General features: G+C 40.8%; 1 long non-coding RNA gene across 2 annotated transcripts in view; it reads right to left on the bottom strand.

Annotated features, from left to right (window-relative positions):
• Window positions 1-21,326, bottom strand: part of LOC147358417 (uncharacterized) — a 28,677-nt gene extending 7,351 nt beyond the window's left edge. The window contains exons 1-3 of one of the 2 annotated variants that reach the window (XR_015141637.1): window positions 16,738-21,326; window positions 14,881-15,068; window positions 5,030-5,349 (exon numbers count right to left, since the gene is read on the bottom strand). This is a non-coding gene — a long non-coding RNA (uncharacterized LOC147358417). Of the gene's footprint in view, window positions 1-2,485; window positions 5,350-14,880; window positions 15,069-16,737 lie in introns of those variants that run through there. The other variant, XR_015141636.1, reaches the window with a different exon arrangement.
• Window positions 21,327-26,375: the final 5,049 nt, after the last annotated feature.

Here is a 26,375-nt window from a genome sequence, read left to right as displayed (position 1 = left end):
TGAATCTTTATATAGGTGAAACTCCAGTACTTTGGCCACCTCATGTGAAGAGTTGACTCATTGGAAAAGACTCTGATCCTGGGAGGGATTGGGGGCAGGAGGAGAAGGGGACTACGACAGAGGATGAGATGGTTGGATGGCATCACTGACTCGATGGACGTGAGTCTGAGTGAACTCCGGGAGTTTGTGATGGACAGGGAGGCCTGGCGTGCTGCGATTCATGGGGTCGCAAAGAGTCGGACACGACTGAGAGACTGAATTGAACTGAACTGAACTGACCCCAGTGTAATCCACTCATATCAAAATATAGAACATATTCAACTCCAAAAAAGGAGAAAAATACCCCCAAATCACTCACAAAAACAGTGTCATTTCTATACACTAAAAAAAATTCAAAAGAAAAGAAAATAATTTCATTTACAATAGCATTGAAAACAATAAAATACTTAGAAATAAACTTAACCAAAGAGGTCAAAGATTTATACACTGAAAATTACAAAATGTTACTGAAAGAAATTAAAGACACAAGTAAGTAAAAAGACAGTGTTCACAGAAGACTTAACATTGTTAAGATGTCCATACTATCCAAACTAATCTATCGATGCAATGAAATCACTCTTAAAACCCCAATGATGTATTTTCCAAAAGTAGAAAAATCCATCTTAAAATTCCTATGGAATCTCAAAGGACCCTAGAGAGCGGAAACAAATTTGGAAAAGAACAATGCTAGAGGCCTCACAATTCCTGATTTCAAACTCAGTAATCAACAGCGTGGTTCAGGCATACAGACAGTTGGCCAATTTAATAGAATAGAAATATGTCAAATGACTTTTGACAAGGGTGCCCAGACCATACAGGGGGAGAACAGTGTTTTCAATACACATTACTGGGAAAACTAGGTTTCCACATGCAAAAGAATGAAGTTGCACCTTCTCGTATATCACCTATTTAAAAAAAAAAACTCAAAATGATATATGATCTAAATATAATAAATGTAAGAGCAAACTATAAAGCTCTTTGAACAAAACATAGAAGAAAAGCTTCATGACATTGGGTTTGGCAATGATTTCTTAGATACAACACTAAAGGCACAGACAACAAAGGAAAAACATAAATTGGACTACATCCAAATGTAAAGCTTCTGTGTGTCAAAGGACACGGAGTGAGAAGGCGACTGCAGAATGGTAAACAATATTTGTAAATCATATACCAGATAAGGGGTTAAGATGCAGAATATAGAAAAAATGCCTACAACTGACAAACAACCCAATTAAAAGAATAGGCAGAGGACTTGAATAGATCTTTCTCTAAAGAAGATACAAAAATGGCCAATAAGTACATGAAAAGATGTTCAAAATCACTAGTGTCATTGGGCAAATGCAAATGAAAACCACAATGAGATACCACTTCACATCCACTAGGATGCTACCACAAAATTAAAACAAAATAGAAAATAACAGCTGTCGGCAAGGATGTGGAGACATTGCAACCCTGTGGGTGGGAATGTAAGATGTGTGCAGCCCCTCTGGAATCTGTCATGGCAGTTCCTCAAAAAGTTAAACACAGAATTACCATCTAATCTAGTGATTTCACTTCTGGGGACATACCTAAAACAATTGAAAGCAGAGGCTCAAGAAGATATTTGTACCCCTATGTTCATAGCAACATTATTATCAACAGTCAAAAGATAGAAGCATTGTGTTCATGGATGCTGCTGCTGCTGCTAAGTCACTTCAGTCGTGTCTGATTCTGTGCGACCCCATAGACGGCAGCCCACCAGGCTCCCCCATCCCTGGGATTCTCCAGGCAAGAACACTGGAGTGGGTTGCCATTTCCTTCTCCAATGCATGAAAGTGAAAAGTGAAAGTGAAGTCGCTCAGTCGTGCCCGACTCTTTGCGACCCCATGGACTGCAGCCTACCAGGCTCCTCCGTCCGTGGGATTTTTCAGGCAAGAGTACTGGAGTGGGGTGCCATTGCCTTCTCTGGTTCATGGATGAATGAACCGGTAATAAAAAAAGTGATATAACGTGCAATAGAATACTATTCAGTCTTACAAAGGAAGGAAATTCTGACACACGCTACAATATAGATGAACCTTGGAGACATTATGCTGAGTGAAATAAGTCAGTCACAAAAGGACAAATACTATATGAATCTATTTAAACGAGATATTTTGAGTATTCAAAATGCACAGAGACATAAAGCAGAATGATGGCTGCAAAAAGCTGGAGAAAGACAGGGGGACAGGGAGTTGTTTAATCAGTATAGAGTTTCAGTTTTGCACAATGAAAAGCATTCTGAAGATGGATGATGGTGATGGTTGCACAATAATGAAAATGTACTTAATATCATTGAACAGTACACTTAAAATGGTTAAAATGGTATTTTTTTATGTTATGTGTATTTTACCATCATTTGAAAAAATGCCCAAGTATACTCCACAGAAACATAATTCAAGAGGTGATTAATTAAAAGGTCAAAATATTTACATCCATATGAAAAAATTTTGTTTGCTTTTATTTATTATTGCATTTAATAAAGAACATCTCTGAAAACTTACAGCATGGCACAAGAAATAGATGATCATTGGAGAAAATTTTTTAAATTATGGGCAAAATTTTAAAAATATGGGCAAAATAAGAAAATATATTTAAAAATCACCCATAATTTACCATCCCAAGATAACTATGGCTAACTTTTTGGTGTATATCCTTTAAACACATATATCATATGCATATGTATATGCTTGATATATATATATGTGTTTATTTATATATGTGTTACACAGAGAGAACAAAAATTTTATTTATCATAAGATATTCACTTACAAAATGAAAAGATACCACAGAATCTACCAATACTGGTCCTGACACTCTACTTGTAATCACAGTAAAGTAATACTGCCTCCATTTATACTGACATCCACACATATTCATAAACAATATTACCAGTGAGAATTATTGTCTGTGAATACTGATAGGATTGAACAGATGAAAGTGACCCTTTCTACCACTGTGCACAGGGAAGCTGTTTTATCCCCCATTTTACTATGAACACTTTCAAACAAACAGTAAAGCTGAAATAATTTCCTAGTGAACACTGCGTATCTACCACCTAGGTTCTACCGCTGACACGTTGTTATGCTTAGGTTATCCCATCCATCTATTCTGTCCATCCATCAATCTATCTTATTTTGTAAATTGCAGATGCCAAAACATTGTTGTTGTTCAGTCACCCAGTCGTGTCTGACTCTTTGCGACCCCATGGACTGCAGCATGCCAGGCTCCCTGTCCCTCACCATCTCCCAGAGTTTGCCCAAGTTCATGTTTATTGCATTGGTGATGCAATCTCATCCTCTGAAGCCCTCTTCTCCTTTCCCAGCATCAGGGACTTTTCCAATGAGTTGTCTATTAGCATTGGATGACCAAAATACTGCAGTTTCAGTTTCAACATCAGTCCTCCCAATGAATATTCAGGGTTGATTTCCCTTAAGACTGATTGGTTTGATCTCCTTGCTGTCCAAGAGACTTTCAGGAGTCTTCTCCAACACCACAGTTTGAAGGCATCAATTCTTTGGTGTTCTGCCTTCTTTACAGTCCAGCTCTCACCCTAAATATTTCATCATGCATATTTTTAACTTGTTACTTTAAGATGAAATTTATACACAATGAAATGCACAAATCTAACACGGACATTTATTGAGATCTGACAAATGCATACAACTGTTTAATCCAAACCTACCAGGCTGTAGTATATTAACATCACCCCAGAAAATTTCCTCATGCCTTGTCCCAATCACCTCTGTCCACACTCCCTGGGGGCAACAAATGCTTGATCTTTTTATATGAAATTTGTAGAATTTCATGCAAGTGGGATCATGCTTCCATTCAGCATAATTAAGCCTCTTACTCATGAGCACAGACAGAAGAATTTCGGAACAATTTACTTCCTTCTGGTCTCCAGTGTGATGAGTCACTCATTTGCTGGTGCCCACCCTGCTGGCCACTTGATGTAGCCACTTGATATAGCGATCCCTTCTTTAATTGCCATCACCTTCCTCTCCAGCAGGTTATTTCCCTCCTGGCCTCAGACTTCCCCAGATAGGGGCTCATTTGCATTTCCTTATGCAGTTCATGCTAGTGGACACACAAAGGTGAATCTGGGGGCAAATTTAACAAACTGGCAGGAGACTCTATTCCAGATTCTTCTGGAGTAGCCTGGTAGAGTAGGGTATTTTATTCGCTGCTAAATTCGTGCAAACACTAGCAGCTAGTTTTGTATGGTCTTGCCACAGTCTGTGAAATTGATAATGCCAGGCCACCATTCACTGGGGTCAGAGGAAAATGGAAATCATAGGTTACATATTTATGAAATACATGCAGAAAACAGACACTGCCCAGTCCTACTGGAGAGTACACAGGGAGAAGTCAAAATAGTCTTGCACTGTGATTTTTGTCATCACTCAGTATAAATCTATGACCATCTTATTTTGCACTTATTTTACAATAAATCTTGTAGGCAACAATGAGCCATTTTTTTTTTCAAAACTAAACTGAACGTATACATTTAGTGAACAATGAAATACTATGCTTCTGTGTCTCAAGAGAATTGATAAGTGTAACGTACACAGATATGTTTGGCTGCTGCTAAGTCACTTCAGTCGTGTCCGACTCTGTGCGACCCCACAGATGGCAGCCCACCAGGCTCCCTCATCCCTGGGATTCTCCAGGCAAGAACACTGGAGTGGGGTGCCATTTCCTTCTCCAATGCATGGAAGTGAAAAGGGAAAGGGAAGTCGCTCAGTTGTTTCCAACTCTTAGCGACCCCATGGACTACAGCCTACCAGGCTCCTCCATCCATGGGATTTTCCAGGCAAGAGTACTGGAGTGGGGTGCCATATTTACTATCAAATCCCTCATTCAGTTCAGTTCAGTCACTCAGTTGTGTCCGACTCTTTGCGACCCCATGAACCGCAGCACGCCAGGCCTCCCTGTCCATTAACAACTCCCAGAGTTCACCCAAACTCACGTCCATTGAGTCGGTGATGCCATCCAACCATCTCATCCTCTGTCGTCTCCTTCTCCTCCTGCCCTCAATCTTTCCCAGCATCAGGGTCTTTTCAAATGAGTCAGCTCTTCACATTAGGTGACCAAAGTATTGCTGTTTCAGCTTCAACATCAGACCTTCCAATGAACATTCAGGACTGATCTCCTTTAGGATGGACTGGTTGGATCTCCTTGCAGTCCAAGGGACTCTCAAGAGTCTCCTCCAACACCACAGTTCAAAAGCATCAATTCTTCTGTGCTCAGCTTTCTTTATAGTCCAACTCTCACATCCATACATGACTCCTGGAAAAACCATAGCCTCAATTAGACTGACCTTTGTTGACAATCCTCACTAAGGGTAATATCCCTTTTATTTAGGGTGTCATAGTGATATCACAATTACTTGAAAACCAGAAGGTACAAATCTGCTGCAGAAGAAGCATCGTCACCTACTTAATCATAAGTGGATATTTTAAAATTTTTTAATGGGAAGATAATTACTTTACAATGCTGTGTTGGTTTCTGCCATACGACAATGTGACTCAGTTATAACTATATATTCCCTCCCTCTTGAGCTAAGTGGATATTTAAACAATGTGTCTGTAGATACTGATTACAGCTACAGAATGTACATTTATACATCACTTTATGAAGCATGGCTTTTCCACTTAAATTGACTGAATATTTTTTTAAATTAATTTCACTTATTTTTACTTTCAGATTTCTTGTGCACATTTAAAATTAGTGTTTTGAAACTGAAAGGGGAAAAGTGGGAACTTTGCAAATAGTTAAATAATTCCAATTTTACCCACCACTGTCACTTGATACTTCATATAGAAAATCAGTTGTTTTCTGATATTAATTTGCTTTTTGAAATCCAAATTTCCTAGTGGCTCAGCTGGTAAAGAATCCGCCTGCAATGCTGGAGACCTGGGTTCAATCCCTGGGTTGGGAAGATCCCCTGGAGAAGGGAATGGCTACCCACTCCAGTATTCTGGCCTGGAGAATTCCACGGACTCTATAGTCAATGGGGTTGCAAAGAGTTGGACATGACTGAGTGACTTTCACTTTCAAGGAAAGTTTTGGAAGTTTATCCTGCTCATAGTGAAACACTTGAGGTTTTTTTGAATGTTTCTATAAATTCAAGTGAAATGTTTACCAGTGATGACAAATTTATTTGCTTTTCCATTAATATAAAAGCAAATTTTGGTGAAGCATGCTGCTGCTGCTGCTGCTAAGTCGATTCAGTCATGTCCGATTCTACGCAACCCCGTAGACGGCAGCCCACCAGGCTCCCCCGTCCCTGGGATTCTCCAGGCAAGAACACTGGAGTGGGGTGCCATTTCCTTCTCCAATGCATGAAAACGAAAAGTGAAAGTGAAGTCGCTCAGTCGTGTTCGACTCTTAGCGACCCCATGGACTGCAGCCTACCAGGCTCCTCGGTCCGTGGGATTTTCCAGGCAAGAGTACTGGAGTGGGGTGCCATTGCCTTCTCCAGTCATATAGTAAAAACAGTGTTCTTATTAAATAAAAACAGCCTATAGAGTCAAGTCACAACTTATGGTTAAACACATACGCCATAATTTTATACAAACAAGTCACAGTATTTTACCAGTTAAAAAAAAGAAGCTAGAGCTATCAAACTATACATACACAGATACAAAAACTAAACTACCAAATTTTGTAACAAGTTTAATGTTGAAAATGAAAAAAACCCTCAAACATTGGCACAGTAACATGAGATTTACTTCCTTGCTGTTCATAATGAATCAGATGTAAAACATTTTTTAGGTCTTTCAATTTTTATTTTGTTTATCAACCTGTGTGTGCTGTGTGCGCTCAGTTGCTAAGTCATGTCTGATTCCTTGAGACCCCATGGACGGTAGCCTGCCAGGCTCCTCTATCCGTGGGATTTTCTAGGCAAGAATACTGGAGTGGGATGCCATTTCCTCCTCTGGGGGATCTTCTCCATCCATGGATTGAATCCACGTCGCCTGCCTGCATATCCTACATGACATTGGCAGACAGATTCTTTATCACTTGAGCCACCTGAGAAGCCCAAAAGAGAGCAGCATTTAGCTCTTTTTCAAAGAGCTATTAATATTGGAAAGCAAATGGAATGAGTCCTCCAAAATTTGGATGTTGAAACCAAACCCCCTAATATTACAGAATTAAGAAGTAGGATCTTTTGATGGTGATTAAGACTAGTGTCCAAAAATATATCAAACTTCTGTTTATTTATTCAGAAATGAGAGCTCTAAAACTTGGTTGAATTTCATTTAAAATCAGTTGGAAATCTTTAAAGTATGCAATAAATGGAAAGCCCTCAAAGTGCAGCATTTGGAATTTTGGGGGAACTGCCATGAATAAGGGAAAGCTTGCCAATGAGGAGACATTGAAATATCTTCTTATTAAAAGAAAGATGGACTAAACAAGTAAAATAATGAGCATTCAAACAATATATGAGATTTGATTTGGAAAATTGGTAATTGAGTTTGGAGTATCTCAACATGTAGGAGAATAATTTGATGGAGCATCTATTTTTTATTAGATAATTTGATGTCTGCTGGAGTGAAGTAGAAGTAAAAACCATGATTTTTCACCATTTAAATTTGGTGAAGCATTAAAAATAATAATAAATACAGGCAAAGTTTTTTAGAAAATATTTTTTATTTACTTATATATTTATTTGGCTGCACCAGGTCTTAGCTGCAGCCCTGACCAAGGGTTGAACTCGGGCCCCCTGTATTGGGAGTGAGGAGTCTTAGCTACTGGACCATCAGCGAAGTCCTAATACAAGCAATCTTTATGGTAAATTCTGTCTTTAAAAATATTTGTCAAAAAAGTTACTTCAAACTGAAGCTGAAAGGTAGTATCTAAAGTATTCAAGCTGAAATATTTAGCTATTTCAATATAGAAAAATAGTTTTGAGAATATCCTTCATCTAACATAAATCATCCTGATCTTACCAGCATCTGTAACTTATTTTCTCAATTAAAAATATATTTTTTTAACTACAAATAAGAGTCAACTGAATACGTCAAGAATTTTAAATTAGCCAGAAATTACAATTTGACTATCTAAGAAATTTTAAGGGAAAAAATCCACACAAAAATAGAAATACACTAAAAAAATTCTTTGGAAAAATACTAGTTGAGACTGTTTTAGAGTTAAAAAAGGCTAATGACTAGGTGGGGCATAGACGATTTTTAGGGCAGTGGAAATACTCTGCCTGATACTATAATGATGAATACATGTCAGTACACAGTTGTCCAAACACATATAATGTACATGACCAAGAATGAACCGAATATAAACCACAGACTCGGTGGTAATGGTGTGTCAGTTCAATAAACGTACCACGCTGGTGGGAGATGTCAGCGGGGGAATGTGTGCATGTGCGGGGGCAGGAGGGTAAGGACAATCTCTACACTTGCTGCTCAGTTTTGCTGTGAGTATTACTCAGTCATGAAAAAGAATGAAAACTTTGCCATCCACTACAACATAATACCCTCCAGGTTCATCCTGAGGGTGAGCCTGGAGGGTATCATGCTGAAGTCAGAGAAAGACAAATCCTCCGTGTTTTCGCTTATGTGTGAAATCTAAAAAGTTAAAACAAACGAATGAATAAAACAAAACAGAAATACAGAGAACAAAGTAGTGGTTACAGAGGGGAGAGGAGTGAGGGGGAGGGGCAAGACAGAGGAAGTGGGTCAAGAGGTACAAACTATGAGGCATAAAATAAAGAAAACACAAGGATATAATGTGAGTACAGGGGATATAACCAACAGTTTATAATAATTTTAAATGGAGTGTAATCTATAAAAGTATCAAATCACTATGAGAGTAATATAATGATATAAATATAATATTTATATCATGATATAATGATATATGATTGATATAAATCAAATATACTTCAACAAAAATTTATATTTTAAAGGATAAAAACTATTAAGAAACTGAAGAACAAGGATGAGTACCAGGATTAACTATTCTAATTGCTATTTTTTCATGGTCATATAATCAACATCTAGACATTCAAAGTTTCTGCATATATATATGTTACATCCAGTTTATTAGAAATAATTTTTGAAAATGTTTTTGAATAAAACAGGAGTTTTTGTCATTCTGTCAATGTAACAAAACCTTTCTCAGTCAATAAATACTTCAAAAATATATAACAAATTACTTTAGCACTCCTTTCTCCTCTGTAAAGTGTGTTGCCACCATACTTTTGAGGGTGGCTAAAAGAATGCCTTGTGTTCTGAAAGCAGTTCTAAAAAGTGAGTCACAGCGATGTTTTCAGCGAAGGCAATGGGATAGCCATGGCACTTCTGAAGGAAGACACTTGATGAAGGACAATGGTCATGTAGAATACCCAGCATAAAAAAAGAAAAACTCAGTTCCATTGACTCAGTTCTCCTGTCTGTAAAAGTCTGTCTTACAGTAGATCCTACAAACCAGAGTGTAGGAATCAGCTGGAATGCTTTAAACACTGAACCCAAATCTCCCTGAGTGACAAAGAAAATGCAGAAAGCTGCATTTTCAAAGGCTCCCAGGAGATGCTGAACTGGCTGCCTATTACATCTCTGAGTGACTGTCTGTGAATCCATAAATATCTGCTCTACAGTGTCTTGGAAGAGCCAGGACGTCGCTGCCATTCAACTCTGCGTGAGATGTTTTACCGGCTACACTTTGTCCTGCCCTTATGCTGCTCGAGGTAAGGTGGTAGGAGACTTGCTTGTGGATGGCTGCCCTTTTCTCCTGAAGCTTCCACTCCTCAAAGCCTTCCTTGGGGAGGAAGATTTGTCTAGACTCTTCACTGCAGAAGCTGCAGGACAGCCAGAAGTCACTCCTGGTCACCTCCGTGGCTGTTCTCACAGAGGTGTTGTGTTCCTCATTTGCAAATGGAGCAATGAAACCTAAGGCATTCCATCACTAGAAATGGTCCAGCTGTCGCATGTAGGTGCATATTCATTTTTCTTTTTTTCTTGACCCTTAAACATTGGTGTATATTCATTTTTTTTCTCTTGATCCTGAAACATTTACTGTATTTTCTTCTCCTGGCAGTCTACGGATTAAGATTTCACCTCCTAACATAAGGGGTGTGGGTCCGATCCCTGGTTGAGGAGCAAAGATCCCACATGTCTGTAGCCAAAGAAAACAAAACAAGGGCTTCCCTTGTGGCTCAGCTGGTAAAGAATCTGCCTGCAATGCGGAAGACCTGGTTTTGATGTGTGGGTTGGGAAGATCCCAGAGGAGCCTGGCAGGCTATAGTCCATGGAGTCACAGAGTCAGACATAACTGAGCAACTTTCACTTCTCATTCTAAACTGGTTGTATAGGCTTGACACAGAGAAGTGAGAAAACATGGAAAAGTAAAATCCAATAATCTAAAATATTATCTAAAAGAGAAAATTAGTCATTATGAATATTCTGGTTTGTATATTCTTCTAGTGTTAATTGCATTTATACATTTTGTTTTAGATAAAAGTGGAATTATATTACAGTGTTGATTTTATAAAAATAAACATTGTGAATGTGTACAAGGAGTGTTTCTTCAACTGCCCTTTCTGTTGCCACTTCTCCTGGAGATTAAAGTCTCAAAGTAGATGTATTAATTTAGCAGGAGAGTTAAGCTGTCTCACTAAAACGTGGATAACTCCCTCTGTCATAGCTTATTTATATAAGTAGCTTTCTTAAATGGAGAAGGAAATGGTAACCGTTCCAGTATTCTTCCCTGGAGAATCCCATGGACAGAGGAGCCTAGCAGGCCACGGTCCATGGGGTTACAAGAGTCGGACACAACTTAAAGAATAAACGACAATGATGAGCTTTCTTAAAATCAAATCAACGGCTCTAACAAGACATCCACATTAATGTCCTATAGCCATTGAAATAGCTACTCCTTCCTTATGTGTGTGTGTGTGTGTGTGTGTGTATATATAATATTTTCCCTAACATTGGTAATTTGTGTGGGGTTTTTTCCCTTGATAAATTTTGCTAGGGGATTAAAAATGTTATTAATCTTTTAAAAAACCAATTTATTTTATTCATTTTCCCTACTATTTTATTGGTTTCTGTTCTCAAGTATTTCCTTTCTGTTACTCCTTTTGGCTTTAATTGACTCCTCCCTTCCGTATATTTTGCACATACAACAAACATTGGCTGAGATGTGTCAGCTGCTCTGAAGGGCAAGATTAAAAAATTAAACTTCATTTATGATTTCCATGAACCCCAAAAAAGAAAAAAAAATCAAAGCACAACCATCCGTGTCACATTGAACTTGGAAGGAAGTATAAACAAAATATGCTTTGAACAAAAGCTGCTGGAATATGGAAAAATCTTTCCTAGCCAAGGCTCGCCTTTGAGGTTCACTCCAAAACCAGGCAACCACTAGAGATAGTTGGTCCATAATTTTGAGTGTCTAAAGTACAGCAATTCCAGTGCATGAGCACTAATATAATTTGTGAAAACAATGCATGCATCACTGGCATCAAACTCGAAGTTTAACAAGATCTCTCTTCTCCCGGAGTGTATCGTTGGCTGATTGCTCTGAGTCATTAAGTTGGAAGAGACAGTCAGGGAGGATGCGTTGGAGGAGCACACCGAACCAGGTGATTTAATTATTTCTCACATTTCTCTCTTCTTAGTAGCTAATTAGCAAACCTTCCTTTCGCTCCCTTATCTCTTTTGAGGTCATATCAGCAATTATCGCCCTCCAGTTTATGCAAAAACTACCTGAACAACTCACAATGCAGAACTTACCTGCTTTCTTCCATTTCCTTTTGCCTAAGAATGATTAATAATGAAATATTTCAAACATACAGCAAAATAGAGAGGTCAATAAAACCACCCAGATTTAGCGGATGGTAATGCTCCACTGCACATACTTAATACATGCTTAATAAAGCTCTTCAGTCATCTCTGCCACTTTTACAAGAATATTTGGCCTTTTGCTATAACATATCTTAGGCACACATCTTTGTGCATAAATCTCTACATCTCTCTCTGAAGCAGCTGCAGAGCTGTCAGCTCCACGGTCTTTATTGCTGCAGTATGGCCAACTCCACGGGGCAGGGGTGAGACCTGTGTGCGGCGCTTGCAGCATAGCTTGGGGGCCGTACAGATCGGAGTTCCAAACCCTGTCAACTAGCCGAGTGAATGTGGACAAATGTCTGTACGTAGTTTCTCATTTGTAAAACAGGAACAATGATACCTCCTTGTAGAGATGCTGGAAGGTGATATAAATAAAGCATTAGAAGAGTACGCAGCACATGGTTAAGTGGTTGTTATCAGCTTATCTGTTGTATATGTACTGAACAATCCTTATAAAGCTTGCGTCCATATCCAACTGAGACTATATTTACCAGGAACAAGCCAACCACTATCCAGATAATTAACAATTCCTTGCCTGCAGACTAATACATATCACCTTGGTATGTGAGGCCAGATATAACCCAGTGAAATGGCACTCTTTTCCTGTAATAGTTGGAGGTGGCTTTTTCCCATGCTTTTGATTTCAATAACAAAATTGAATTTTATAGTTTTATAGCACTTACTTTGATGTAAAGCCAAATTAGCCCACGAGATAAGGCAGCAGATTATAAAAGCAAGGTGCCTTATGATCATGGACATTATTTAGTTGTCTTTTTTAAAATTTATTTTCTTTTTTAATTGAAGGGCAATTGCTTTACATTTGGTTGTTTCTATTTCTATAAGCATCTCCTTTTTTGTATCCTTAGGTTTCTTTATTATTTGTCATTAAAACAAATTACCCTTAAAAAAAAAACAACTACATTTTTAAACTCAGTTTCTCAACCGTGGCTGAGGCTCAAAGGCACCTGTTATCCATCCCAAGGTCCCCACCCAAGACACACTGGTCTCTCTGGGAGTGATGGGGGTGAGAAGAATAAGATGGATGGGATTAACGTTCCATTCAAGTGAGGCTGTTGTAGACCCAGAATTGAGAATCGCACTTGAAATGGTACTTGAAATGGTACCTATCTGAAAGGCAGTATTAGATTTGGGAATTAATCAGAAAAATCCTATTTTTTTTCCTTCAATAGCTTAGCAAGGATGCTGCTATCCCAAGTCTTCTGTTGCAACTCACATCCTCCATAGGAATGAAGGGTATGCACGGTCCATCCAGGCATAGTGTAAATCAAAACACATGTCAACCTCTGGAACAAGTGTTCGGACCATCTAACTGGATTCCACTAGAATGAGTCTGTGCAACACCATACTGAAGTAATTGAAAACCAACCCCTCTTTAGGATAGCCAAAACATACAAAAAATTGGATTTAACTCAATTTTCAAAAAGAAATTGCTTCTAATTGCATAATGCATATATCATATCCTTCTGCAAACAAAAACACACCAAATGTCAGAACCTGGCCTGAGAGTACACTGGTTCCCAGCCCTGAATGTGTTGCCTATTCCTGCCAAAGCTCACCTTTCCTCTCCCCCTTCTTTATTCCCATGAGCTGCATGCTCTGAGGTAATCAGGCAGAAAAGTACATCTGAAGATGGAGACCATTAAGAAATCACGCTTCTCTTTATTTATTACAGTCTCCATGGCAAGAGCAAAATAAAACAAAACTGTGTTTCAAAGCAACAACAATAAAGGAAGTAGCGTCTCTCTCAGCAGGCAAATCTCAGAAACTATACTGCTCAGAGTCAGACGATGCCATGTGGCCTGCCCCACATGGAAATGCATGACCCCCCATGGGGCTGGCCTCATGCAGACACTCAAACTCCAGAGACCAGAACCAGCTGCTAGAAGGTGCTGACCTTTATACTGTCTCTGGGGATGGGGTTGCTAAGCTTCTCTTTCAACTGACTTCCAGATATCAGATGTGAAATCTCTGGGGCTTTCCAGGCCACCTAATTCAAAGTAATCAGGAACCTGAGTAGGGTCAGAATGCTGGCTGACCTCTTTCAACAAACAGGGACCCAGACTTCGGGCTGCTGAGGCAGCCAGCTCTATAGCTCTGGACAAGAGTCAGCAGATTTCTAATGCTTGAGGCAGGCAACTCCAAAGCTTGGCCCTCTCCCTCTAAGAAATTGGGGTCTCCAGACTTTTTAGTAACATAGTAGTATATCCCCTCGGGAGAAGGCAATGGCACCCCACTCCAGTACTCTTGCCTGGAAAATCCCATGGATGGAGGAGCCTGGTAGGCTATAGTCCATGGGGTCGCTAAGAGTCAGATACGACTGAGCGATTTCACTTTCACTTTCCACTTTCATGCATTGGAGAAGGAAATGGCACCCCACTCCAGTGTTCTTGCCTGGAGAATCCCATGGACGGAGAAGCCTGGTAAGCTGCAGTCCATGGGGTCACAGAGAATCGGACACGACTGAAGCGACTTAGCAGCAGCAGCAGCAGCAGTATATCCCCTCAGGGTAGTCTCATCCTGATTGTGTCACTTTGGCCGTGTGATCAAGTCCTCTGACCCATATCAATTGCAGCAAGTTGTTTCCCCTTTAATAAAGGCTCTGAGTATCTAATCATAAATTTCCTGAACCATCTAACCCAATGACAGTATTCTCCCTAGTTAGCTTCCAAGAGTCCCCACCCCTTCTCCACTTTACCCCAGAAGTGGAAAAATAGGCATAGAGAGAATGGTGAAAGCAGTAGTTTTTCTAATAGTTTGCTTTTTTTTTTTTAAAGGAAGGAAATTCCCTTTGTGGATTTACTTAGAGCAAAAATGCTATCTCGGCTTTGGACTTGCCCCTATATTCATTAATGTTGGTACTTTTTATTTAGTTTTGTAGGTTCCTTTTGCTTAAAAACCCAGGGGAAAAAACCCAACTCTTTAATTTACTCACATCCTGCTGGGCTTTCTCAGGCTAATCATTTTCACACCAGCATTAACTGCAACATCCTAGTTAGAAACAAATGGGGAGACAGGTCTACTGGAGGTGGCCAGATCTCAGAGGGAAGGAGGTCCATGCCTCTTGCCGGAAGCCAACATCAGGGCCACTCTCAGCTATTTCAAAGGTGAGCAGGCGCAGTCCTAAAAGAAAACACTACACTTAACTTTCCAACCTGCAGAGCTCAGGGAGGCATAAAGATTCAATTAAGTAATTAACTGACAACATGTGGTAACTGCCAGTTCCTGAGAACCCAAGAGATAAACAACAGTAAGTTATCCTCACCCTTCAGGTGATTGAAGAATCTATCTTGATGCAACAAAAATTACTTTACAATATTGTGATGGTTTTTGCCATACATCAATATGAATCGGCCATAGGTGTACATGTGTTCACCCATTCTGAACCCCCCTGCCACCTCCCTCCCCACCCGATCTCTCCAGGTTGTCACAGAGCTCTGGCTTTGGGTGCCCTGCATCATACAGCAAACTCGCATTGGTCATCTGTTTCACATATGGTAATGTATATGTTTCAATGCTATTCACTCAAATAATCCCACCCTCTCCTTCTCCCACTGAGTCCAAAAGTCTGTTTTAAATAAATACAAATTTTTAAAAAGAATAGGAAAAAATAAAGCAAGCGTGTGCTCTGCAGACTTGGAGAGGAGCTCTCCTCCTCATCCTGGGGGTGACCCTGTGTCCCTGGCTCTGGGAGACCACTTGACCAGCAAGGTTGACAGCTGCCCCCCTCCCCCTCCTCCCCCTCCACAAAAGCATAACCTTTGTAACCATGGCAACTTAAGCCTGTGGACTAGTGTTATCCAAAGGGTGACTTTTCTTTCTTTCCTATCATGGCAGTTCACACTGCTTCATCCTGATCTTTAGACTGAGGTTCAGTCACAATGAAATTGATGTTAAGGGTGATCAAGAAGGAGCCAATGAGGGGAGGAGGCAGAAGAGGCAGTCAAGAGGGGCCCTACTCTGTCTGGTTGATAAGGACAGTCAGGATCTTGGGGGAGCGATGGTGAGAATATTATGTTGGTACTGTGTGAGAGTGGATTATATAATAAAAGATGCCCATTTTACTGCCTGGCCGCCCAACTGAATAGGTTTATGAACCACAGGTCTCTTCTTTTTTAAGTCCTGGCTGGCAAATCCACTTCCCCCTCCTCCTGTGCAGCCCCCCTTGGTCACCATAAAGTCATCAGTTCCCACCAGAGTCCCAGGGCCCTCTAAATAGGGGCATTCTGGCCCCTGGCTATTTGTAATTTCGTCCTCTGAAATCCTTGTGTCTCCTCCTGAGTTTGCACACTGACTTGGGCATTATGTTCTTAAACTATAAAGTCATCCCCTTTATGCCCATTCAGAAAGCCTAAGCAGATAAGACTAGTTCATCTGAGAAATAGCCAGCTTGCTATATGGAAATCTGATCCTCTCACTGCCCACAAACCACGGACCACTAAAAAGATGCCTTAATTGGCAGAGCTCAAATGCTTGACCTCCCCCTATCCCTAACAGCCATGTGACTTTGGGAAAAGTTCTGTCTGTTCTTTGGATTTAAGTTTTCTCCTTTATTAAAAAAGGGGAACAACCAGACCTACCTCTTTCAGCTATAAGTTCTACGTGTGGAATTGCAAGGGTGAAGAGCTGAGAATCTGCATGCCAAGGGGGCTTAAAAATAACAGTACCTAACACTCAAGTACTTCACAAATATTAAGTCATTTAATCCTCTCCAGAACCCTATGAGGAAGGTATAATGATGACCCCGGGTTTTTCAGATGGGAGCAAGTCAGAGAGAGGTTGAGCAGCTTACCCTGTGTCACACAGCAGCAGTGGAGTTGGGGTAGGAACTCAGGCAGTCTGGCTCTAAGGTAAGTGCTTGTAACCACCATGGATACAGGATAACAGGCAGATCAGAGGTCTCAACTTCCTTTTCACATGCTTAGGTGAGAGAAGAAGGGTGAAGATGACAGTCTACCTGAAAGTCAACAGCATGAACAAAGAGCCAACAGGAAAGGTAGCCAGTGCCTGCTCTCTCTACCTACCACCTGCCAGATTTCCCTGCATTATTTAGTGCACACATCACCATAGACAAACAAGCACTTCATGGCAATGGTGTAAATTGGGATGATCCTGGCAGTAAAGCCTAAAATCATTAAAAAAAAAAAAAAAACATCGATCAGCTTGGGATCTCTTTGCCACCTATTAGTGCATTGAAATAGTCAAATGATATTGGATGAGGGAACACAAGAGGCCAGACCAAAGAGAGCCAGTTTCAAGACTACTTTAGAAAAATAAGCCCCACTCCAGTGTTCTTGCCTGGAGAATCCCAGGGACAGAGGAGCCTGGTAGGAGGCCGTCTATGGGGTCGCACAGAGTCAGACACGACTGAAGAGACTTAGCAGCAGCAGCAGCAGCAGCAGCAGTGGTCTTTCAAACAAAGCCACTGAGGTTCTGACTGCCCTGGACTCCCAGCTTTAGGTTCCTGAAAAGCAAGTGTCTTTCACTGAGCCCAACACCAGTCCAGCAAGATCTTTGCAGAGGAAAAGATAACATGCTTGACCATTTCTAAAAACAGGTTCAGTAAGAACCCCAAACCCTACAAGACTCTCTACCAGGAAAGTTCTTGCCAATTCACTGCAGAATGATACTGATGCAATCTGTAATACTATCTTGATTCTATAGCACTATATATAGCACTATGGCCCGAGAGATCCTGAATTCAGCCTCTTTTCAATGCTTAATGACTACAGAACAGTTTCATTAAAATGAGTGTTGCTTCTGTGCCCTTCAGGTTTTTTCCATCATTAATCCTCTTGGAGCAGGGTGGGGCTGGGCTGGGAACGACACATAACTCTGGTTACAGCTGTCCTTATGCAACATAGCACATCCACGAGTTACACATGACCTTTTGGGGGAAACCAACACAACTACGCTGTTTTATGCAGCTTTAGGCTGTTAAGTGGTCTTTGATAAGTACTACCATCAACTTGGAAAGTATAGAGATACTTTCTTTGACCTTATCAACCAAACGGCTATGTGGCATACATGCTGTCAAGCTGAATGAAACACCTCTCTTCCCCTGAGCCAAAAGCACTCTGTATTAAGCAGCTGTAGATTTTTTACTACCATGTCATTGATTTACCTGCTGGACTTTGTTAACCCAGGAGAGCTATGAATCACCCGTCTTACCTTTCCATTTAATAAAATAGGTTTCCTTTTGATACAATCTCTTCTTTATCTAGATTTATTTGTTCTGAATCCTGAGGCATTCTTATGGCATTATTTCTTACCAAAGACAGCTCTCCCTCAGTGTTTGTTTAACGATAATTTTTGTTTCAAGCTCTTCCTGACTGGTATGTTTGCCCTCTCTCAAGGCTTTATATTCCTAGGAATACTTGAGTCACATGTTGTCAGACTGCCAGCCCGCATCAATCACAGACGGGGGTCACTCGCACAGGTCACAGGATGGTGTTAGAATTCTTTAAGAGTTGAACTCAGAGACAATCTTTTTTCTTTCTTTCCTCTCTTCATATTCATTCATTTTAATTCCCAGGCATGCAACAGGTCATTCATTCATTCAACCACTAGTTGAAGAATTACTATATGTCAGGCATTTTTGTTCGGTGCGGGAGATAAGAGTTGAACAAACATGGTCTGCTTTTAGGAAGCTCACAATATGACAAATAAGAAAGGTCATGATTAGATAAAGCTAGAAGTGTCATAAAGCAAGATCCACAAGGCATTTATAGGTGTGCTGAGGGCTGTTTGACTCTATCTAGAAGATTCCAGAATACATCCCAAAGCCAAGAAGTGATGCTTGATCTGAACCTTATTTTAAAAGGCAAGTAGTGGTCATTTTGGGAGAGGCCAAACAACAGATGGATCCACGTGGATGCAGCAGAGGGACATGATTAAGGGAGAGGCTAGAAAGTCATGGGCAGGTCAGGAAGGGCTCTGTTTCTTGAAAGTCAGATTCTGTGCCAATTAGCTCCATCTGGCATTGCTTCTTGGCCCCAGGGACAGCATACAGAGTATGCAGAGGCTAGTCAGGAGTTAGTGCCAGTTCAGGGCATCAGCCTACCCCTCCACCTACAGCAGTGACCTTAGGCTCAGCGGTGCTTGTTCTGTAGTCTGGTCTGCAGAGGGTTACAGGGTGGTGATCATCCTGGAAGCCTCCCTGGAACAGGATCTCTTTGCATAAGGTCATGACATGAGGGATCCAGGTGGCAAAGAGCAATGTAAATGGCACTTGTAGATAGGAAGATAGTGGGTGCCCAGGGGCAGAGACATGAGTCAGGAAGCCTCACATGCGACCTGTCAGATAGACAAGGATAGGGAAAGAGGTGTGTGCATGCTGTGGGCTAAGTCCCTGCAGTCATGTCCGACTCCACAACCCCATGGACTGTAGCCCACCAGGCTCCTCTGTCCATTGGATTCTCCAGACAAGCATACTGGAGCGGGTCGCCATGCCTTCCTCTGGATATCTTCCCAGCCCAGGGATGGAACCTGGGTCTCTTGCGTCTCCTGCATTGGTGGGTTGTCTACCACTAGTGCCGCCTGGGAAGCCCAGGGGAGGAGGTAGGGGACAGGAAAGGGGTCAGATCTGCTGGTTCCCTTTGTGTCATGAGCATGCTGCTGCACAGACTATTACAGGTTTCCAGGTCAGAGCAGCTAAGGTAGAAGACAGTAAGAGTAAATGGTCTCGGCACAGACGTGAAGCACTACTAGAAAATTAGTAAAACAAACCTCATGCTTTGCGTGCTTCTCTTTCCAACCTCTGTTCTCCACGTCCAACAGCAGCCTGCCTGTCGTATCAAGTTAGACATTCTCCCTTTGAAATTATACATTCACAGAGTTTAAGGAAGCTTTTAGATAGCAATGTCATTACTTAAAAAAATAAAAAATAAAAACTCAAGCCCTAATCATCTCCTATTTTTGCTTCCATCTGTAGCATAGCTCATATGCACTAATGTACTTAAAGCTCATCAGAAGACTTGGAAATTGCTCAGGAAAACGATCTGACTTCTAATGAACCCTGAAAGATCCCCCCCCTCCATCCCGGGGAACTGGCTTTTAAAATTTTCCATGAGAAATTCTGGGTAAAGTGGTTAAATAAACAATAGAATTTTATGAGTCTATGCAACTTTAGGTTTATCTGATTTCATGCATTGGGCTTTCTGCTCCACAACCCATAGATTTTCCCCCTATATATATGCTTTATGATGGACATTTCAAGAATTTAAAACTTTCACTCAAGCGAAGGTTCCTTAATTCTCATGAGTAATTTCACTGGCCAGGATGTGTTACAGGGACAAAAGCAGTTTCAAAATTGCTGGCTCACGCCTGTTGCCTGCAAATTACTCTCAGTCTAGCAAAGAAAAAGGTTTTAGTGTTTTGACTGTTGCCAAAGACACTTAGGATAGTATGTAATTCCCCAATTCTCTCCCCAACTCTGTCCCAATTGGCCCGTACTTTCTATTGCACAATTATAACAAGACAGGGGCTTCCCAGGTGGTGCTAGTGGTAGAGGAACCCACCTGCCAGTGTAGGGAGACATGACAGGCAGGCTGGATCCCTGGGTTGGGAAGATCCCCTGGCGTAGGAAATGGCAACCCACTCCAGTATTCTTGTCTGGAAAATTTCATGGACAGAAGAGCCTGGAGAGCTCATGGGATTGCAAAGAGTTGTACACGACTGAACGTGCGCGCACACACACACACACACACACACACAAGAACACAGGTTCTGGGTACTGCACAATGAATATAGGTTTAGTCTGTTTAATGCAATAGGAGTATTTCTACAATACAATGTATCAGGATTTTGCAAGCACCATTTAAAATTATCTGAAGGGGGGTACTCTTTCTGCCCCCTTCTGATGTCTATGTCAGAAGCTTTCTCTATCTCCTTTATACTTTAATAAAACTTTATTACACACACAAAAAATAAATAAAATTATCTGAAGGGTATTTTTTAGGTGACTTTCTGCTTTTCATAAAGCAAAAGTCCTTTTGAAAAGATGACATCATTCCCCACTTCCTGTGTTCTAATTTCAGGTTTTCATGAATTAATTTCAAAAAAGGATGGAAGCTACTGTTCTCTTACATTTGTTGAATAGCCTACACACCAACACAAGAGCCAATCGAGCTTTGCTGCTAAGGTTTACTAAACAAAGACATGAAAATATGGGCTATAGGCGATAGAACTTACCCATGAGTCAGTTCCAACTAATTAGCCCACAGCCTTTCATATCTAGTTCTGCTTTTCCAGTATTTTCTAAGAGTCTTGATTTCTAGTCAGGAACTGAGAAAGTGGGGTAGAATCTACTTCTGTATGATCCACAGGGGTGCTAGCCAAGATTCCCTGTGTTAACAGTAGTAGGAAAAGTGGCTGAGCCCCAGGATCCTAAACACAAGAACTCATTCTCCTTGGCCTCCATGCTTTCTCCTCTCTCCACCAGAAGATTCTAAAGGGACATAATGAAGGAGCAGAGAACAAGGTGAGGCAAAAGCAGACACGACTGTTAATGGGACTCCTGCTGCAAACCCTGACATGATGGATCCTGGTGAGCTGGCTTGAACTGTAGGCACTCGTGCCAGAGGAATAGTTCTTAAATCTGGTCACACATCACAATCACCTGGGGAGGTATGGTTTCGTTCTATAGTTTCAAGTCTCATCTCAGACTTATCTCCAGGGGTGGGGCCCTGGACTCTGTACTTTAAAAAGCATGGCATACCGGCATGTCTTCTCCTGTCCCCAGCATTCTTGGTATTAGGGAACCACAGATTTGAGTTGGAAAGGGTAAGGTCAGTGGTGTGCTGAAGATGGCTTGTACCAGCTTGCCAAAGCCAACTGTTTATAATTTTCAGGCACTTTTGCAAACATTTATCAAAGTTAGATTATATAAAGTTACTATTACATGTGTGTGTGCTCAGTCATATCTAACTCTTTGTGACTCCATGAATGCCATGGGACTTCCCAGGCAAGAATACTGGAGTGAGTTGCCATTTCACATACTAGGGGATCTTCCTGACCCAGAGAGTGAACCCATGTCTCTTGGGTCTCCTGCATTGGCAGGTGGACTTTTTTTTTTAACACCAAGCCACTAGTAAATTATATCAAAACCATAGCTAATATGCAAAGTTCATTATGCCCTAATCACTTACTACATTTAACTGTTCCCTATGTTCTTGAGGTTTTTACATCGGTTGTCTATACACTGGTGGGAAATGCAATAAAATGGCACAGAGCCATGCATTTCTTCCCAACTCCACTGTCAGTGACAACACATTGGTAGCTTGAGATTAGAACATTTTATTGTGGAGATCAGCAAATGCTAAAAAACTGGAAATTGATATATTGCTATCTCTAGACTTAAGAAAGTGATGGAAAAATGCAAATAATGCAGATTAAACTTAAAAATATGTCATGCTTGTAGCTGGTACATTGTGAATAGCACAAAATTTGACGAAATGCTAATAAGTATTTAAAAATTATCTGATTTTGGAAAACATGTTACTCTCTTTATTGACAAATTCCAAAATATGACATCTTTGTTGTTTTAACTATCACCTTAACTCGTTTGTTTTTTTTTGGCCATGCCACGCAGCGTGTGAGATCACACATACCCCCTGCAGTGGAAGCATGGACTTTTAACCACTGGACCAGAAGGGAAGTCCTTCACCTTACTCTTTCATGCTAAGAAAAACATCAACCAACATTCATGTTGGGAACCACTTATTCATCAACTGCATTCAACCAAAGCATTCACTGAGAATCACTGAGCTATATGAAATTCACAATAAAGAGTACTGTATGTTCTGTATGTCAACTGTATACTTTTATTGAATTCTTACTGTATTTATACATGTACTGTATTTGAAGCACAAGCTGGAATCAAGATTGCCAGGAGATATATCAACAACCTCAGATATGCAGATGACACCACCCTTATGGCAGAAAGCAAAGAAGAACTAAAGAGCCTCTTGATGAAAGCGAAAGAGGAGAGTGAAAAAGCTGTCTTAAAGCTCAACATTCAAAAAATGAAGATCATAGCATCCGGTCCCATCACTTCATGGCAAATAGATGGGGAAACAATGCAAACAGCGACAGACTTCATTTTCGTGAGCTCCAAAATCACTACAGATGGTGACTGCAGCCATGAAATTAAAGACACTTGCTCCTTGGAATAAAAGCTATGACCCACCTAGACAGCACATTAAAAAGCAAAGACATTACTTTGCCAACAAAGGTCCATTTAGTCAAAGCTATGGTTTTTCCAGTAGTCATGTATGGATGTGAGAGCTGGACCATAAAGAAAGCTGAGCAATGAAGAATTGATGCTTTTGAACTGTGGTGTTGGAGAAGACTCTTGAGATTCTCTTGGACTGCAAGGAGATCAAACCAGTCAATCCTAAAGGAAATCAGTCCTGAATGTTCATTGGAAGGACTGATGCTGAAACTCCAATACTTTGGCCACCTGATGTGAAAAACTGACTCATTAGAAAAGACCCTTATGCTGGGAAAGATTGAAGGCAGGAGAAAATAACAGAGAATGAGATGGTTGGATAGCATCACTACTCGATGGGCATGAATTTGAGCAAGCTCCAGGAGTTGGTGATGGATAGGGAGGCCTGGCATGCTGCATTCCATGCTGCATTTGCAAAGAGTCAGACACGACTGAGCAACTTAACTGAACTGCATTTGTATTTAATGACATTGTATATTCTATTAAATCTGCAAATTGTTTATATTGTCTTTTATGTATCAGTAAAATTTTTAATAGACTCACTTTTGATTATATATGTATATACATATTTTCCATAGAGCTGGCTGTTCAAACATTCACCAGCGCACTGTGGCCTAAGCCAAGAACAAAAACAGGTTGAACGGCTTCTGCGCCTTCTATCCTATAGGTCCACGCCCATATCTCAGCCCTTCAGTTTACCATTCCCCAGTCAAGAAGTACACAGTGAACTGGACAAGAACATAAGTCAAAAGGAAAAGAGATTTTCCCGAAGATGCGAAGCAAGTAAGTGAATCTGCCTAATTCGGCCCCTCCTAAGGAGGCTGTCTTCCAAGTAGGGACAGCTTTAGGCTGACCTGACCACACCTGCCATGTGGAAAAATAAGGGAGAATTCTAACTGATGGCAGGCAGTCTGGACACCATGGCCTAACGAATGTTCTTCCCTTTGAATCCACATTAATGTCTCCTTGGGAGCAGAGGACAGGTGGGTAGAGGTGTCGAAGTAGTAAACCAGGAGTTTGATCTTTTTGTCAAATTTGGAACATATTTGGTACACAAGGGTCAGTGAGCATCTCCAGCTTTCACCAAGCAAAGTGTACACAAACATCATGACTTCTTATACATTTTGTCACTGCTTCATGGGAAATAGATGGGGAAACAGTGGAAACAGTGTCAGACTTTATTTTTCTGGGCTCCAAAATCACTGCAGATGGTGACTGCTGCCATGAAATTAAAAGATGCTTACTCCTTGGAAGGAAAGTTATGACCAACCTAGACAGCATATTCAAAAGCAGAGACATTACTTTGCCAACAAAGGTCCGTCTAGTCAAGGCTATGGTTTTTCCTGTGGTCATGTATGGATGTGAGAGTTGGACTGTGAAGAAGGCTGAGTGCTGAAGAATTGATGCTTTTGAACTGTGGTGTTGGAGAAGCCTCTTGAGAGTCCCTTGGACTGCAAGGAGATCCAACCAGTCCATTCTGAAGGAGATCAGCCCTGGGATTTCTTTAGAAGGAATGATGCTGAAGCTGAAACTCCAGTACTTTGGCCACCTCATGCAGAGAGTTGACTCATTGGAAAAGACTCTGATGCTGGGAGGGTTTGGGGGCAGGAGGAGAAGGGGATGACAGAGGATGAGATGGCTGGATGGCATCACTGACTCGATGGACGTGGGTCTCAGTGAACTCCGGGAGTTGGTGTTGGACAGGGAGGCCTGGCGTGCTGCGATTCACGGGGTCGCGAAGAGTCAGACACGACTGAGCGAGTGATCTGATCTGATCTGATCTGATGGTTTAAACATATCTTTCTAAAGGTGAAATAAAATGCAATTATCAAACCAAGCTGGTGCTAGTGGTAAAGAACCCGCCTGCTAATGCAGGAGACGTAAGAGATGTGGGGTTCCATCCCTGGGTCGGGAAGATCCCCTGGAGTAGGGAGTGCCAAGATCCGGTATTCTTGCTTGGAGAATCCCCATGAACAGAGGATTGTAACTGGAGGGTTACAGTCCATGGGGTCACAAAGAGTCGTACACGACTAAAGCGACTTAGCATGCAGCACTCATGCATCAAAAATATGTATAGAAATTTTAAAAATTCTGTTGCTTGGTAATCTTGTTTTGAAACTTCAGGCCAATGCCAATAGCTAACACTCACCACTAAGGAGTTTCCTTCAGTGCTGGGGGAAACTGCAATGAAATTTAAAGTTTTAACAAAATGTGTCCCTAATCAAATCAGATTTCTGACTGTCCATGCTGCTTGTGTGTCCTAGTCCATGAATCTATTCAATACACGAGTACTTTTCCATTTGTCACAATCTTATTCCCCCCTCTAATTTGTTAATTTTTCTTTAAATACAAAGAAGCAAAAGTCCACCAAATATCTATTCTTTTTATCTGAGTTCCAGGTGGCAGAAACTTCTGCTCAAGAGTCATCCAATTAAAGTGTAATTTTTCAATTATGAAAAAAACACAACTGATGCAGATAAGGGGTCTTCAGGTAAACTGCTTTTGAATGTCTTGCAATATTGAAAATATAAAAAGCACAACAAGATCTTTCTGACCTCCTAATAAAAGATGAGTCAATGCTACCATCACAAAAATGTTCACATATTTACCCACCATAAAAGGGAAACTGGCCTCAGAATATCTTAGAGAAAACACAATATTATAGGCTAGTCCTGACAAATGGTAATGCTTTTACTTAATCGGTATGTTCTTGAAACCTAGGTACAGAACTGCTCCAACAATATTCCCCAGGTCCTTAAAATAGGAATGTGTTTGGTAGGTAAAGGTCAGACTGACACAGAGGGATGGCAAGGGATGACGAGTGGGAGAAACTCAATCAGCCTGACACCCTACAAGATACGAGCCTTGTGTTATATTTTACAAATTAATAACTGCATTGGTGATGGTAAAGATGAAGGTGGAGAGGCAATACACTTCAAGGAAAAACACATTCAAGATACGCTTGCAAAACAAGCTGGGGAAAATCAAGGAGCTATTTCTATGTACCAAGCTCTCCACAGAAAGAAGAGCTTGTCCTTTCAACCACAAAGACATTTATTAAGTTAAAAAAATTATTAGACATTTCTTTTCCCATAGCTTGCTATCTCATAGCAAAACTAAAGAACTTTTTGGTCCTCAGCTAATGACTTGCCCCCTAATTAAGAACCCGAGCTGTTTTTCTGGTGGACCCTTAATTATTA

The sequence above is a fragment of the Bos grunniens genome, chromosome 15 (assembly GCF_055505025.1).
Source record: "Bos grunniens cultivar Pamir isolate PY7600 chromosome 15, Bosgru_T2T1.0, whole genome shotgun sequence".
In the NCBI taxonomy this organism is placed as follows: domain Eukaryota; kingdom Metazoa; phylum Chordata; class Mammalia; order Artiodactyla; family Bovidae; genus Bos; species Bos grunniens.
Note: the sequence above shows the minus strand (reverse complement) of the source record. Positions and strands in the feature narration are given on the sequence as shown.